Below are 16,124 nucleotides of genomic sequence, written 5' to 3'. Positions count from 1 at the left end.
CACTGTGTATAGAATTACTGTGACTCCTTGGGCCATACCACACTGTGTATACAATTACTGTGACTCCTTGGGCCATACCCCACTATGTATACAAGTACTTTTACTCTGTTGGCTTCACCCTACAGTGTGTACGAGTACTGTGACTCTGTTTGCTGAACCCCACTGTGGATACAAGCACTGTAACCGTCTTGGGCCATACCTCACTGTGTATACAAGCACTGTGACTCTGTTGTGCGTAGCCCAATGTGTATACAATTACTGTGACTTTTTGGCCATACCCCACTGTGTATAGAAGCATTGCATCTCCTTGTGCTGTTGCACACTGTGTACAAAAGTACTGTAAGTCTGTTGGCCGTACCCCACTGTGTATACAACTTTGACTCTTTTGGCCATACCCCACTGTGTATACAAGCATTGTTACTCCATTGGCTGTACCCCACTAAGCATACAAGCACTGTGACTCTGTTGTGCATAGTCCAATGTGTATACAACTACTGTGACTTTTTTGGCCATACCCCACTGTGTATACAAGCACTGTGTCTCCTTGGGCTGTTGCACACTGTCTATACAAGTACTGTAAGTCTGTTAACCATACCCCACTGTGTATACAAGCATTGTTATTCCTTGGGCCATACCCCACTGTGCATACAAGCCCTGTGACACCTTAGGCCATATCCCACTGTGTATACAAGTACCATAACTCTTTTGGCCATACCCCACTGTACATGCAAGTACTGTGACTGTGGTGGCCATACCCCATTGTGTATACAAGTATTGTCACTCTCTTGGCCATACCCCACTGTGCATACAAGTATTGTGACTCTTTTAGCTGTAGCCTACTGTGTATACAATTACTGTGACTACTTGGGTCATACCCCACTGTGTATACAATTACTGTGACTCCTTGGGCCACACCCCACTCTGTAAACATGCACTGTTACTCCATGGTCCATACCCCACTGTTTATACAAGTACTGTTACTCTGTTGGCCGCACCCTACAGTGTATACAAGTACTGTGACTCTGTTGGCCAAATCCCACTGTGGATACAAGCACCATAACCCTCTTGGGCCATACCCCACTGTGTATACAAGCACTGTAACCCTCTTTGGCCATACCCCACTGTGTATACAAGCACTGTAACTCTCTTGGACCATACCCCATTGTGTATACAAGTACTGTAACCATCTTGGGCCATACCCCACTATGTATACAAGCACTGTGACTCTGTTGTGCATAGCCCAATGTGTATACAATTACTGCGACTTTGTTGGCCATACCCCACTGTGTATACAAGGACTGTGTCCCATTGGTCCATAGCCCACTGTGTATACAAGTACTGTAATTCTTTTGGCCATATCCCACTGTGTGTACAAGTAATGTGACTCTGTTGGCCATATCCCACTGTGTATACAAGTACTGTGACTCTGTTGGCCAAACCCCACTGTGGATACAAGCACCATAACCATCTTGGGCCATACCCCACTGTGTCAACAAGCACTGTAACCCTCTTGGGCCATACCCCACTGTGTATACAATCACTGTAACCCTCTTTGGCCATACCCCACTGTGTATACAAGCACTGTAACTCTCTTGGACCATACCCCACTGTGTATACAAGCACTGTAAACATTTTGGGCCATACCCCACTGTGTGTACAAGCACTGTGACTCTGTTGTGCATAGCCCAATGTGTATACAATTACTGCGACTTTGTTGGCCATACCTCACTGTGTATACAAGCACTGTGTCCCATTGGGCCATAGCCCACTGTGTATACAAGTACTGTAATTCTTTTGGCCATATCCCACTGTGTGTACAAGTAATGTGACTCTGTTGGCCATACCCACTGTGTATACAAGTACTGTGACTCTGTTGGCCAAACCCCACTGTGGATACAAGCACCATAACCATCTTGGGCCATACCCCACTGTGTCAACAAGCACTGTAACCCTCTTGGGCCATACCCCACTGTGTATACAAGCACTGTAACCATCTTGGGCCATACCCCACTGTGTGTACAAGCACTGTGACTCTGTTGTGCATAGCCCAATGTGTATACAATTACTGCGACTTTGTTGGCCATACCTCACTGTGTATACAAGCACTGTGTCCCATTGGGCCATAGCCCACTGTGTATACAAGTACTGTAATTCTTTTGGCCATATCCCACTGTGTGTACAAGTAATGTGACTCTGTTGGCCATACCCACTGTGTATACAAGCATTGTGACTCATTTGGCCATACCCCACTGTGAATACTAGCGCTGTGACTCCTTGGGACATATCCCACTGTGCATCCAAGTATAATAACTCTGTTGGCCATACCCCACTGTTTATTGAAGCGCTGTGACTCCTTGGGCAATACTCCAATGTGTATACTAGCACTGTGACTCCTTGGGTCATACCCCACTGTGTATACAAGCACTGTGACTCTGTTGGCTGTACTCCACTGTGTATACAAGCACTGTGACTCCTTGGGCCATAGCCCCAAGCCCAGTGACAGGGGGGGACTATGGGTACACTCAGACTGGGCCCTGATGTCCAGTGGGACACCAATGTCCAAAAAGGCACAAAGCTGGCTGCAGATGGCAGAAAGTTCTATCTGGCAGATAGCTCTAGCCAGTGCACCATGGTCGCTGGTACCTGCCACCCAGGTTCCTTGTAGTCTGGCCCAAGCAGCACTGGGCTCTTCAAAGTGGCTCATATGTGGCCCGGGCTGAACATGACCTCCAGCAATGTGACAGCATGATGGCATAGGTCATGCTGCTGCACATTGTCCTTGCCTGTCAGATAGGCTTTTGTGGAGAGGGGAAGGGGGCAGGGGTTGAGGGCTGAAGAAAGTGAAGGAGGTTAGGAACTGAAGAAGATAAAAGGGGCTGAGGGCTGGGGAAGGTGATGGGAGTCATGGGAGTGAGACTAAGGGCTAGAGAAGGTGATAGGAGTCATGTGACTAAGGGCTGGGATGTTCTTAGGAGTAGTGGAACTAAGGGGTGGGGAAGGTGATAGGAGTCATGGAATTAAGTCTGGGGAAAGGTGAAGGGTTTTGGTGGCTAAGGAAGGTGATGGTGGTCTGATGAAGGTGCTGAGTTTTGAGGATGGTAATGAGGGTCTGAGGCTGAGGAAGGCTATGAGTAGCTTTTGGGCTGAGAATGGTGATGAGGGTCTGAGGCTGAGGAAGGTGATGATGACCTTTTGGGCTGAGGATAGTGATGAGAAGTTGAATTTGAGGAAGGTGATAAGGGGTGGATGACTGAGGATGGTTGACTGAAGACACCATCCCTCCTACACCTGTGGAAACCAAAGCACTGACATCAAGAAGACCATGGAAGAGACTGCAGACAAGAAATACAGCCTGCATAATCAGTGACAGTGTTGTAAGATATAGTGTATTTTTACTTTATTTAAAGGTTAGCATATCTTTCAGTTAACATTATCATGCTTCACATATCTCACATGCAGGGGAGGTATGTATGGGATCATGGGTGGTGGTGAGAAGATGGGGCACCCAGAAACATCAGTGTACCTTGTCCCAAGATGTTGCTGGCCCTGCATAGCGCACTGTGTATGCAAGCACTGTGACTCTTTGGCCCGTAGCCCACTGTGTATACAAGTACGGTGACTTTGTTGGCTGTACCCCACTCTGTATATAAGCACTCAATGTTGGCTATACCCCACAGTGTATGCAAGCACTGTGACTCATTTGGTCATATCCCACTGTGTATACAAGCACAGTGACTCCATGGGCCAAACTCCACTGTGTATGCAAGCAGTGTGACTCCTTGGACCAGACTCCACTGTGTATACAAGCACTGGGGACTCCTTGGGCCATACTCCACTGTATATACAAGCAATGTGACTCCTTGGGCCATAGCCCACTGTGTGTACAAGTACTGTGACTCAGCTGGGCATACCACACTGTGTTTCTGTAACACACAAGTACTGTGACTCCACTCTGAGTGGTGATTAGTAAATACAAAATACTAGTAAGTAGTTTTTGTACAACTTGAGTGTTTTCATCAATATGGATCACGACAACCAACTGAGAGAAGAGCAGAAGCAGCAAGCAAATGCTAGCACTGCAGCTGCTGCAACCAGTCATGATGATGATACTAGTCCTTCCCTATCATTTAAAGCTGATACTCAAGGGCATAGAGGTTTTAAATAATCAGCGTATCTGAAATAAAAAAAAATTGAGATTATATAGGGGTAAAGCCAAAAACACCTCTAAAGGTTAGTGTAGAAAAACAGAAAATTGGCAACATACCATTCACCACACAAAGTGGCAGGGAAGGGTCAGGCCTTGGCCTTTACTTCTAAGTGGTGGTTCTGTAACTGTCAATGAGGCATCTTCTGCCTCTCATGACAATGAAAGACTTTTTCACTTAAACATAAGAAGATGTGTAAAAAAATTAACACCACTAAGGCAGTAGATCAAACTGTGCTTTTAGAAAGACAAATGTCACAAATCACTGAGGAGAGTCTAAGGGGTAAAATTACTAAAGTGAGAGCTTTTAGAAGTGAGTTTTAACAGTGATGTTGCCCATAGCAACCAATCAGATTCTACTGAACTTTTAACTAGCACCTTCTAGAAGTGATTGGTTGCTATGGGCAACATCACTTTTAAACTCACTTCTAAAAACTCTCACTATAGTAAATGTACCCATAACTGTGTCTATGAGTTCAATGTGTGAGCCTCACCTTTTATAGAAGCTGCCTTTCACAGTTTCTGTTGATTCTGTATTTGTGGGAATGAACAGCATAATAATTGCTGATAACATAGAAATTGAACATGCCAATGTGGAATTGCAAGAAGATAAGGAGATATTTGTGTACAACTAATGTTGGCACTAATGAGGATGTTGAGGATAAGAATATTGTTTGTATAAGTCAGGCACTAGTGGAAGCAGCTATTGGTCATGATAAGAAGAAGGTCATTGTCATGTCTGGGCATAGGACCAACAAATTCACCTCTTATGTGTGGAATGATGTTTTCCCAAATCCTAAAAACATTTGTCAAGCCATCTATAGCCTTTGTGGAACCACAGTTAGTAGAGGTAGGGATGTTAAGCATCTAGGAACCTCCACGCTATTACATTATCTGCAGTGAGCTCATGACAAGTATTTGATAACATGATAAACTGGTGTTGAAACAATAATAACAAGCAGTCCAGCATCAGCTAGTTCCCTCTCTCTACTAGATCCCAGTAACTGCAATCTCTGCCACCAAAACCTTTATCTGCAATATCCTCAGTAATGATCAGAGGTAGTATGGAATCCAATTTATTATTGCTAGGTGACTTCACCCCTTTCCAGGACTCCTCAGAAGAATCCTTGAATGCTAGGTCTGCTGCTGCTACTGCTGGGGTGGATCTTCATCCCAGAAGTGGACCAAGAAGGCAACTAGTAGTAGTCTAACAAAACAATTGACTGTTAAACAATCCTTTGCAAGGGAAAGCAAGTAAGACAGCTCTCACCCAGTCGCACAGCAGAGCACTGACATCATGATGGCTTTGCTAGTATTAGATCTGTGTTTAATATGCACAATTTATGCAGTGGGTTTTACACAGTTAATTGAGGTCCTGTGTCCGCGGTACCAAATTCCATCTTGGTTTAAATTTTCCTGAAAAGCCATTCCTCGGCTGTACTAGGACATAAAAAAAACCTAATTATTGGCCTACAAAATGCCATTGTAGCAACTGTACACTTAACCACAGATATGTGGACAAGTGGTAGTGGGCAAACTAAAGATTACATGACTGTGACAGTCCTCTGGTTGGGTGAATCGCCTTCAGCAGCAGCAGAAGAAGTATCTAACAAACAACGCCAGCTCATTCAAAGGCTTGTTTCTCTGTGTATCACTGGATTCAGTAAGAATCATGCCACTGACAACCTCTTAGAAAAACTAAGAAATATCATAGAATCATGGCTTACCCCACTTGGACTCTGGATTTGTGATTTCTGATCATGTCACAAATATTGTGAAAGCATTACAGCTGAGTGAATTTCAACACATCCCCTGTTTTGCTCACATCATCAACTTAGTGGTGCAGGCTTTTTTAAAAGATGACAGGGGCGTATAGGAGATGCTGTCTGTGGTTCAAAAAATTTTGGGACATTTTTGGCATTCAGTAACAGCATGCGGGAAATTGCAGCACCTGCAAGAACAGTTTAATCTGCCCTGCCATCAACTGAAGCAAGAGGTGGTAACAAGGTGGAACTCCACCCTATATATATGCTCCAGCGGATGGAGGAACAGCAAAAAGCCATACATAGCTATACAGCAAGCCATGACACTGGGAGAGGAGGGCAAATGTACCTTAGGCCAGCACAGTGGAGAGTACTTTCTGTCTTGTGCAAGGTGCTCAAATCATTTGCAGTAGCCACATATGAAGTGAGTGCTGACACTGCTAGCTTGAGTAAGGTGATTCCCCTAATTATGCTTTTGGAAAATCAGCTTGATAAATTGAAGGAGGAGATTAAACAAAACAAATTGGCAAAGTATGACAGACTTGTAAATCAGGTCTTTTATTTATTTTTCCAGGATCCACGGGTGGCCAATATCTTGAAATTTAATAAATACATTTTAGCAACCGTGTTTGATCCTAGGTTTAAGTCATATGCTGTGTCTTTCTTTCCAACTGACCCAGATCTTAAAAAATGCAAAGAGCTCATGGTGAGCAAGTTGGCAGCTCAAGTGACACATGGCACTACGATGTCTCCTCTTTAAGTGCTCATTCCAATTAGGTGCAAATGGCGAGTAGAGAGTTTGTTTCTTGAAACTTAAACACTTTACAGTGAAGCTCACTCCTGAGAATTCTCCAATCCAATTAAAAATGCCTATTTGCCAACTCGCAGCTGTGGGGTGCGAATTGACAGCTAACTGAGATTTTTGAGAAATGCATTAAAGAGACCATCATGGACCCCCAAAATGGATAATTTAATTAGCAGGACTGCATAGAAGGCTGTTTATGAACATTACGGAGGTACTGAAGGTTTTTAAATGGTGTTAAATGGCTGTTTTGTGTTTTTTTTTGTAATGCAAGAAAATCATAAAAAAACAAAAAATTTTTGTTTAATCTCAAATGAAAGATGCAAATAAAAAGAAAGAAAAAGGGTGATTTTGAGGTTCTGTGAGGGCACCTTGAAAAAAAATAAAATTATAAAAACAATTATTTTTTCAGCTAAAAAAATATTGTTATTAACTTTGGGGTGCCTAAACTAACAAATAAGTTGATTTTGAGGTAATTTGAGGGCATTTGTTTTAGCCCAAAAAATGTCATGTAATTATTGGACTAATTAAGCTAATTGGAAACTTCCAACTGCCTAATTAGTCATTAAGTGAAGTGTCCAAGGGGTTCATCATGGTGTTCTCACATTTTAACCTTCATATAAAGATTTTCCTTTCCATATCTCACCTTCAGGGAGGTGCGAGTGGAAAGTTGTGAATGCAGTATGACTAATTCAGTGCGAGTTGTTAATTGAATAGCAAAATTAATTCACTATGTGAATTCAAAGTGAAAATAGCAACTCACACCTCACCATTCACACCTAATTGGATTGACCCCTAAGTTTCCTCCTTAGCAGCAACCAGACAAAAAATCAGCTTTCCCAAAAGACCCAGTGGTGATGCAGATAAGTCAACTCAACATTTTGACATCTGGTAGGGTCTAAAATAATTGCCCAACATTAGTGACACATCTACTCCATCTAACTCCATCTGATAAATTTACCATCCAAAGAATGGTGGAGGATTACCATACAAATAGACATGTCATAAAGTCCCTTTGAGTACTGGAAGGAAAAAAAAATGCAATTTGGAGGCTTTGCATCACTTAAGCTGCCCACCCTCCAGTGTGTACTTGGAGAGAGTTTTCAGCACAGCTGGTAACCTTGTGAGCGAAAAGCATATGAGGCTACTTCCTTAAAATATTGAAAAGATCATGTTCATCAAAATGAACTGGAAATTCCATGAGGAAGACCTTTCCCAGCAATTATGTTACAGTACAGAGATTTCTGTAATGGTGGATTCCAGCAGGGAAGAATTAATATTGTGTGAGGATGATGTACACACTGAGGGTGAGGACAGCAATGATGGTGACATCTTGCCACTGTAGAGCTGTTGCCTTAAGCTGATTGGTAGCTTGTTATGTGGAGAACCCAAACAAACCAAGCAATTCAGCCACAAAAGTGGCAGTCCCTGTCGCTGAAGTGCTTTGTTTGTTATAGTATGCATGTTCTTTATAATATCCAACATAAGGGTGAGTGGGAGGACCCAAGGACAATTCCATCTTGAACTACCTTTCATTTCTACCACTGTTGTTTGGTGCTTAAAACTACGATGTCTGTGGCACTGATCTGTTGTTTAGTAACCAGCCAGCTCACTGCAGCCTTTGGCCAATAATTGTGAAAACAATATTGTGAGCTGTGAAAGAAAGAATTAACTTTTGCTTCAATTGATCCTATTCAGGATCAAGGACAATCCTGAATGATGCCCCGGGCATTTTCAGAACTCACCCTATGTACTATGGTGTGAGCAGGAGCGCCCAAGAAGGGGAGGAGTGGGCACTATTTACCCGGGCTCGGGCTTCCTGAGGAAGCAACACATCCCTCCCTCCTCCCACCCACACAGTAGTGCTTGGCTTCAATGGGAAACTGCTTACAGCTGCTGAACAGCAGCTTCCTATGCCTGTGTGGGGGAGCGATCACACTGATCGCACCCCTCTCTGGCTTTACGTCAGGCTGAGGGGCTCACAGCGCCCCCCTCCCTAGCGATACAGTATGTGGCGCTGCAAAAGTGTTGTTTATTTTTTTTTCCTCATTCATTTTTTGTGCTTCAATGGACTTAGAAGTGACACATCTGAGGTAAGGTTCTAAACTATAGGAAAACTTCAATTACAGAGTATGAGATAAAAAAGTCACTTTACTTTGATATATAAAGTAATGAGGTGTTCCCAGACATGACCACACAGTGTTATTTGCAAGGTCTTTTAAAAATATTAGGAGACCTGAAATAATAATAATAGTAATAATAATAGTAATAATGGTGGTAGATAGAACATGACATGGTTAGTAATACTCACATAATATAGGTGCAATTTATATTTGCTAATTAGGAGCATAGCTGAGAATGGAGCTTCCAATAGGTGATCTCACTCCAGTGAAAGCTGTTTGGGGCAGTAATTGCAGTAATAAGCTCGGCACCCTGTGGAATTACACTATTGCACATTTATTTAGTCAATTTAAGTAAAATTATTAGAATATATAATACAATCTCCTCTATTGACTAAAATCAATTATTCAAGTAGATAAAAATCATATTCCCTTACAGTCAGATGTCAGTGCATTGCTGAAGAATTCAATATCCCAATGAGACCTCCATGCCCCAGCGTTATACTGCCATCGATTGTTTGTTTCTCTTCCCTTTAATGCTCCCCCTCAGACTGGTCATACCCCACTGTCACAATTCAGTACAGGGAGGGTGCTATGATGCTATGACATGCCTCTGATCCTGACCGGATCCTATACTCAACCCATTTTTAAGTCCATGACATGTATGATGTGTTTCTGGAACAAATAATGGAAATTGCAATTTTAAATTGAATTTGAAATAAAAAAATTCCAAATCTGACTTGGAAATTATCCCCTCACTTCCTCTGAAAAATATGCAGATACACATTGCAAGATTTATTAAAGAATTGATATGACCTATTTACTAGAGATGTGTGCAGGCACCTGTGTTTTGGTTTTGGCAAAACCACCCTCAAGTGTTTTGGTTATTTTCTGTTTTGGTTTTTTGATTTCTTTAAAATTGATAAAAATAGGTCAATTCATGTAAATTGGACCTGTTTAAAATAAATACAATCCAAAACCTGAGATCTGGTTTTCAAATTGGAGTTTAGAATTTAGAACAGACCCGAATGAGGACTTGGTTCTATTCAGAACCCCAAAAGTGACCTGATCTAGGACTCTGGGCCTGACTCAGCAAGGAACGCAAGTGAGATAACACGCACACACTGCCAATTTTTTCGGTCTGCGCAAGCATATAAGATGCAATGCGCATGTGCGAACCAGTCACTGTACCCAGGTAAGTGTTCGCTTGGCATACACAATGTGCACGGAGGCCCCTCGGATGTTGATTGAAAGGAAGTGCCATTTGAGGGTGGTCGGGCGAACGCAGGTGTGTCATGCATCTGAACGCCGGTACAAGGGCATGCATAATTAAGGCAGTACAGTGGCATATGCAGTCAGACAACTTGATGCACACAGGAAGCGGCCAAGATCCTGCGTGAGGTAAGATCAACCACTATTGTGGGTATGGTTTCGATGGTACTCAATGTTACTGATGTTTACACTGTCTTTGGGACTACTTAGCATTTGAGTTAAGGGAATTGGGCAGAATTATATAGTTCTGGGTGTCTTCATTCTATGCTGCGGTTGCTGTGCGTATGCATTGATTAGAATATTCTTGCATCGGCCAGGTGCATGCATCCGCAACCTGTGCATTCCTTGCTGTATCAGGCTCTCTATTCCACTCAGAACCCCTAAGTTTGGGTGTGTTCAGTTTTTAGGAGAACCAGACTGCACGTCTCTGCTATTTACATAGCGTAGCAGATTCTGATGTGGCAAAAAGATGGAAAATACTAGACCCAGGTTTAATACATTGTAGGAGCAGAGGGTTAGACGCAATAGATATTTCCATTATGAGTGATTTATACTTATATTGACCTCAATTTTACACAGTTGCCATTTACTATATGTCACTGCTGTAGATGTATGCATCTGGCTGGCAGCAGTTACTTCATGGCAAACAGTTTTATTGCTTCAGAAGCAGCCAGCGGCCATGTTGGATATGCAGTTTGTGGTAAAAGGACATGTATCAGCTGTTCTCCAGAGTCTGGTTGTCTTACTGATTCTCAGACCAATCGCCAATTGCCACATGGAAAAGTTAGACAGCAAGGAGATTGTGTTTGTTTCCACTGTGCTGTATGTGATCACTGGTGGAATTTGGATGCTTTGAGTGAATAGTCAGATCTGATTAATCTGTTTAGTTGGACTTTCTGTCCCCTTTGACTGCTGGATTTAAAACATATTATTAGATTTAGGACCTAATTAATTACAGATTGAATTTGCGACCGTGTACACAGATTGGTCGATGGTGCAGACTGCGGATGCGTACATATCGCAGTGGTTTGCATGAGTTACATAGCCATGCGATAACACTGCTATCACTGCATGGTCAGTGCTTGGGGGTGGCGAAGGGGGAGTGGTTGGAGAAACGCAGGCGTGCCAGTCCAATTGCACACTGTTGCATGGGCGTGCATAAATTAACCATTGCGATGACATGTACAGCTTGAGTACTCACTGCGATGAGGTCAGCCATTTCTGAGTAAAGCCAAACCTGCTGTAACTGTGCGTAAAGCTCTGATGGTACCTGATGTTACAAAGTGCATGCAAATTTGCAATGTAAGACGGATGTGAGATAGCTATAGTGGGCGTCTCTATGCTGGCTGTGCAAGTGTTTTGTGACTGCAGTTTTTAGCATATTTTTGCAGCGGCCCTGCTTGCGTAATCACAGCCATGATCACAATAGCGATCCAAGCTGAATCAGGCCTTTAATTCCACCAGAGGTATTTTATAAAATAATGGAGTCTGTGTGTAATCTCTGTGCAGGCCCTCCCCCACGTACTTGTATATGTGCAGTGAACACTCTGGCATGGTGCACATGTCCCTGTCTCTTGTAAAATTACACCAGTGATTTTTTTCCCCCTGATTTCTTGACTGCACATGCACCAGAGCAATTTTCCCAGAATTGTGGCCACAAAGTAAGTATATTGAGTGAGTGCAGTGTGTACAGTGTGGGCCCCTTGACTCAGGGGCACAACACATACTGCATCAAATACATTAGTGCTCTCCAGTATATTAAGACCTCTCTTCCTTGTCTAGTGAGAGTAAGTAATTTCCAAATGTAACCATTTTTTACTTTCTCTATATCATTAAAAAAAAATTTCAAATGTCTTGAAATATATACCCTTTATGTGGTTAGGGTAAGACACAGATTGTGGCTTTATAGCTGTGTGTTGATGTGAATCTTCTACATACATTGTGCTGTTGTATTGTAATGGAGATTTCTTTAAAAAAAATAATAACATCTATGGGCCGTATTCAATTTGGAGCGAAAAGTCTGTATCGGCGATACTTTTTCTCTGATGTCATTTTCACCTGTTTTGAGTTTACTCCGTATTCAATTTGAAAGTCTTTTCGCCTAGGCGGAAAGTCAATGTAAAAGACCTGGCAGAAAAGATTCGCCTAATAATAGCAGGTATAAAAAACTGCAGAATTGGGGTTTTGGGGTGCAACATTGCGGGAACCCCCGTGCAGCCTTAAGACAGTCCCCTAAAGGGAAACTGTGTCAAAAAATTTCCAAAAAGTACTTAAGACACCCCAAAAAAGGTACTTTCAGTTGGGGGACAAACTTTTAATCTAGAGAAATAGACTCAGTGGGGGTCCCCAAGTATGTGGCAGGGGTTTTTTTGATTGCAGGTGGTTGTGGCCGGTGGATTTTTCAAATTTTTTAAAACTTCACATTAGCCACTTTAAAATATGCTAGCACCCATTTTCATGTACCCCAAATTTGATGGGACTAATTATTTTTCCCCAAAAAAGTTGCTAAATGCTATTCTTCACCACTTTCCCAAATACGCTATACAGCACCTATTGAGACCGTTTAAAGACCCCACATACCTTTAGCAAGGCTATTCTGGGGTATTCATAGTGATCCCCCATATAAGTGCATCTTTTGGGGGTGTCAGGCTGATTTCCCCAAATCTGAAAGGAGTTTTCGCCTGTTTCAGTTTTCGCGTACTTTCAAATTGAATACGGGGATAAGCGGGGATAAGCGCGATACTTTTTTGCCTGCAAAACAGGAGATGTTGATGAAAAGTCCAGCAGGCAAAAAGTCCGGACTTTTCGCCTCAAATTGAATACGGGCCTATATCTGATGCCTCCAGAAAGTATTTCTTACTTTTAATTGATTATAATTTTTTTTTTGAGAATTTTCTGCATAATCATTAAATTGAATGTTTCACCCAGGGACAGAGAGCCTGATTCAGAGATGGACCCTAATGCAATAGCAACTGCGTTTACGTACGCAACGCAGTTGCAAAAATATTCAAATGTTAGCAAAGATCACCTGAGCATAAAGATGCCCACTGCTGCGTTCAAATGGCCAGGCACGCCTGCATTTCACTAACAACACCCTGTCAACACCCTCAAAAGATCACTTCCTGTCAATCAATCTGCAATGGGCCTCCGTGGTCTGCTTGAATCAGGGCGATCACACTGCTGCCTTCGCACATGCGCACTGTGATGCATATACATGTGCAATGGCAAACAATCGCTCGATCTGCGTGTGATTTGCAGTTGCATTCATCTCTGAATCAGGATCAGAGTGGGGCCAAGAATTGGTCGCAGCATTTTTTGTGGCTGAGCACAAGGAAAAGGGCCAAGTATCACAGGGAGTGGCCACACATAGTAGGGAAATGCTGCACATAACTGAAGGATTGCCCTCATGGCACCCCCAGCCATAGTATGCTGGCTGAGTAGAGCACCTGGAGGTGAAGCTCTGGCCAGGCCTTCAGGTGGTTGGACGGGCCCATCAGGCCATCGGCCCTTCTAGCATTTCCTGAAGTGCCAGAAGGACAGTCTGGCTTTGGTTTTTTTGACACTGCCTATACAGACCCAATGACCAGTTTCCCTTTAAACACTCTGGATTTTCAAGTAATGTTAGGAGCAACCAACAGATTTGCAGAATACAACTGTGTAAAAATGTAACCAGTGACGTAGCAGGGCCCCGGAGCACCCTGTGCTGCCCGGTTTGCAATAATGTGATGACATCATGCAGAGGGGGCGCGGCGTACAGCACTAGAAAGTGCAGCACTGCCCTAAGAGTCCTGAGGACACTCTGAGTGGCTGCACAGTCTGCAGGGTGCCTGTTTGGAGGCATCCAAAGAAGGACAGCTGTGTACAGCAATACATCAATGAACCTGACTGCACTGTGCCATGCCAGACACCCTCCTAGCCAGAGGCAAAAGCCGTGAGGTAGCGATGGTGCCTCCCACAAAGCCCTGAACACTGAGCGGCGGCACCCATTCCTAGTTACAGCCATGAATATAACATCTATTTATCAGCAGCTCAGTTAGATCTACATTGTAGTAACAGTTGATTCAATGTAACCAATCCTAGCATTAGTCATTGTGGGATTCATTTGCTCTTTATTATGAATCTACAATGTTCTTTTCTTTTTCAAAGTTTGAGAAAATCTAGTTTCTATGGCTCATTTCTTACACATTTCTGCAACATGTAATTTGAATTATGTTAATGTTAAAATTTGGGAGCTCTAATATGTAATGTGTTAGATAAATAATATGTAACATGTAAGTGATGGAAATGAGGGATTTCTGAATAATTTTTCTTACCTGGTACTTTTTCACTTTAACTTAAACTGAGAATGTACTAACTAATTATGGCCCTCATTCAGAGCCGTACGCTCTGAGCAGAGCGCACGCTCTGCATGAGGGCCGGGCTCCATTTTCATGGAGCGTCCTCCTGGACGCTCATATAGCTGTGGGTCACCACCCACAGGCTATACGAGCGTGCATTTTGATGGCCGCGATGGTCGTGACCATCGCGACCATCGAAATTGCGAGCCGGAGCCTGCGGTTGAGGTTTTCAACCGCAAGCTCCGGAGTGATTTTGGCTCTATCAGAGCCAAAATCACTCCCACTGACATCACTAGTGATGTCAGTGGGCCGGCTTCTGACGGGAGGCGTTCCCGTGGGAACGCCCCCGTCAGGGAGGCACGCCCCCGGCACGCCCACCAAAGGGGGCGTGCTGTCAATCAACATTGACAGCACGCCCCCTTTGATCGGACACAACGAGCGAAGGAAAGTCCTTCGCTCGTCGTGTCTGGCGCATGCGCACGACGGAGCTCCCTCCGTCGTGCGCATGCTCAGTGCAGACCATCGACCCACTTGCGAGCGGACAGCCGCTCGCGAGTGGGTCTGAATCAGGCCCTATATCACTCTCTGTGCCCCAATCTGCTTTCAGGATAACATCCAGTGTGAACTATGATCTCCCAGGCATTTTCTTGCAGACATTGAGTAATATTATGCATTATGTTATCAAAGAATATTTGGAAAAGGTTCAAATCTATCAAATACTATCAATCATTTTCTACAGCATCACTTTTGTTTTGGGGATTCCAGGGAACGGCTTAGTTATCTGGATCGCTGGATTCAAGATGAAGACAGTCAGTGCTGTATGGTTCCTCAATCTGGCCATAGCTGATTTCCTCTGCTGTGCAATTCTCCCTTTGAAAATTGCTCACTGGGCTTTGCATTTTGAAGGTGTTGACTATAAGTTATGTGAAGTCAGTACTGGTTTCCTGTATATAACCATGTGTGCTAGTGTCAATTTTTTAGCTGCTATGAGTATTGATCGCTGTATATCGATAATGTGGCCAATTTGGTCTAAGATTCATAGAACCCCCAAAATGGGCCCGCATCACTTCAGTAATAATTTAGGGTTTGGGTCTGTTCTTAAGTGTTCCTATTGTGATTTTTAACAGCATAGACTGGGATTATTCAGACTGTACACTAAAAGGAACACTTTTTTATCAACCCGCTCACATGAGCAATATGCAAATCACCAGGTTTGTTACTATATTTGTGATCCCTTTCACTGTCATTCTAGTGTGTTATTGTCTAATATTTTTTTAAATTGTAAAAGTTAAAAGATCAACTAAGTCTCAGCGACCATACAGGATTATCACTGCAATTGTGATGTGTTTCTTTATCTGTTGGTTTCCGTATTACACTTGGCCATTAATATCACTGCCTCTCAAATATTATTTTAAAGATAATACAGTAAATGTATTTTGTGTCTGCCTGGCTTACTTCAACAGTTGCATTAATCCCATCCTCTATGTCTTCATAGGCCAAGACTTTAAAGAGAGTTTAATACATTCCTTACCATCCAGGCTGGAACGTGCTCTAAATGAGATTTCTAATCAGTCTTCAAAAGAAAGAGACAATTTGAATGCAGTTGTATCTAATAGGGATGTTTAA

At 43.0% G+C, this 16,124-nt stretch overlaps 1 pseudogene; it reads left to right on the top strand.

The window, feature by feature from the left end:
• LOC148525463 (formyl peptide receptor 2-like) overlaps positions 1-16,124 on the top strand; it is a 38,893-nt pseudogene extending 22,769 nt beyond the window's left edge.

This window comes from Taudactylus pleione, unplaced genomic scaffold (assembly GCF_031769625.1).
Source record: "Taudactylus pleione unplaced genomic scaffold, aTauple2 ptg000108l, whole genome shotgun sequence".
In the NCBI taxonomy this organism is placed as follows: domain Eukaryota; kingdom Metazoa; phylum Chordata; class Amphibia; order Anura; family Myobatrachidae; genus Taudactylus; species Taudactylus pleione.
Note: the sequence above shows the minus strand (reverse complement) of the source record. Positions and strands in the feature narration are given on the sequence as shown.